Source organism: Otolemur garnettii, unplaced genomic scaffold (genome assembly GCF_000181295.1).
Source record: "Otolemur garnettii isolate 467f Iridium unplaced genomic scaffold, OtoGar3 scaffold00008, whole genome shotgun sequence".
Lineage (NCBI taxonomy): Eukaryota > Metazoa > Chordata > Mammalia > Primates > Galagidae > Otolemur > Otolemur garnettii.
The window spans coordinates 1384940-1387122 of NW_003852403.1; positions in this window are offsets into that span (position 1 = coordinate 1384940).

Consider the following 2183-nt stretch of genomic DNA (forward strand, 5'->3'; position numbering starts at 1 on the left):
AAGGAAGCCAGACAAAGCACCATAAACTGGGTGGCTGAAGCAACAGAATACTCGCCGCCCCACAATTCCTAAGGCTGGAAGTATAAAGCTAAGGGTGGCAGGACTGGCTCCCTCTGAAGGAGCGTATGGCCAGTGTGTCTCTCCAGCGTCCGGTGGCCTCAGGTGCTTTTTGGCTGTAGATGGGATTCTCTCTGTGTCTCCCTGTATGTACGTGTCTCTGTGTCCAAATTTCCCCTTTTTATAAGGCTACTAGGATTATAGCACACCTTAAAGATCTCACTTTAACTTGATCATCTACAAAGAGCTTATCTCCAAATAAGGTCACATTCACAAGTACTGGGGGTTAAAGTGTCTGGATATTTTTGGTGGACACAAATGACAAACTGAGGGCCTATCCATAGGCTTCCAACCAAATAACTTCCCCAAATGAATACTGCCTAAGACACACTTATCCTACAGTAATTCATGTAATCAAATATTGCATATTAAACAAAATTTTGTGATTTTTTTTTTTTTCAGAATATCCTAATATGTTGGTCAACTTAGAAACCTTACAAACTTTCTCGGGCATCATCTGTTTTAATTTCCTATGACTGCCATAATTACCATGAACTTGGTAACTTAAAACAACACAAGTTTATTCTCTTGTAGTTGTGGAGACCAGAGTCTGCAGTGGGTTTTACTGGGCTGAAATCAAGGTGTTGCCAGGGCCACACACCCTCTGCAGGCTGTAGTAGAGAGTCCATGTATTTACTTTTCTTTTTTTTTCAATAGCTTCAAGTGGTCACTTGCATTTCTTGGCTTATTGCCCCTTCCTCCTTCTTCAAGGTACATGGAGCCAATCTCTGTTTCCATTAACACAATACTTCTTCTCTTCTGCAGTAAACCTTCCCTCTGTTTCCTTCTGATAAGAACACTTGTGATTACATTTAGGGTTCACCCAGATAGGCCACAATAATTCCACACCTCAAAATGCATAATTCAGCAGTTCTCAACCTTCCTAATGCTGTGACACTTTAATACATTTCCTCATGTTATAGTGACCCCTAACAATACAATTATTTTCGTTGCTACTTCATAACTATAATTTTTCTACTGTTATGAATTGTAATGTAAATATCTGATATGCATGAGAACCCCAAAGGGGTAGTGACCCACAGGTTGAGAACCACTGGCTTAATTTAACCTGCCCCAAGAAGTCACTTTGCCATATGATACAGCATTCTTAGGTTCCAGCTGTTAGGACCTCATCCTAGATCAACCCAAATTTCAGTCTCTCTTGTTTCACAAAGGTAAAACTTTCCCTTACAAGAGCATTTTGAGACAGAGTCTTACTACATCGTGCTGGGTAGAGTGCTGTGGTGTCACAGCTCATAGCAACTTTATACTCTTGGGCTTAAGCGATTCTTTTGCCTCAGCCTCCCAAGTAGCTGGGACTACAGGCACCCATCACAACACTCCACTACTTTTTGATTGCAGTTGTCATTGTTGTTTCGCTTGCTTGGGCCAGGTTCGAACCCACCAGCCTTGGTGTATGTGGCTGACTCCATAACCACTATGCTGAACACAGCATTTAATACATCTTTGCTAAGTATTTCCTCAGACATAGGTTGCATTCAACATCTTATCAAAGAAGAATCTGATTTCAAATATACATATAACCCATTGAACAGTGCATGAAGACATCTGAACTATACTAATAATATTTGCAACAACTATCCGTAGTCAATTTTGCAGACATACCTTAATTTCTCACATATTTCCAGTTTTACAAAATAGGTGCTATAAGTTTTCTGCAAGAAGGCAGCGAGGTCCTCTTGGCAAATCAAATCATTTTAAGTCTTAAAAATTAGGAAAAGCACCTTTTCTTATAAGTTTATTCCTTAATGATTATAAGCGATTTTTACATGAACTCTCAGCATGTTCCTAACATAATGAATAAGAGGATTAATTGCCACATTTGCCACTTTAGAAAACATTGTCTCATGCTCTCTCCATCCCAACCTCCATGGAAAAACTTAGCCCTTGGATGTTGAATTTAACCATGTGACCGGCTTTTGGCATGGACATCAATGGAAGTAATCGTGTAATAGTTCTGAGTTTAAGCTGCTGAGAGGAGTAGTATGGTTCCATCATGTCGAGAACAAACTGCTCTAGGAAGCTCCCACGATTCCAAGCTAGGC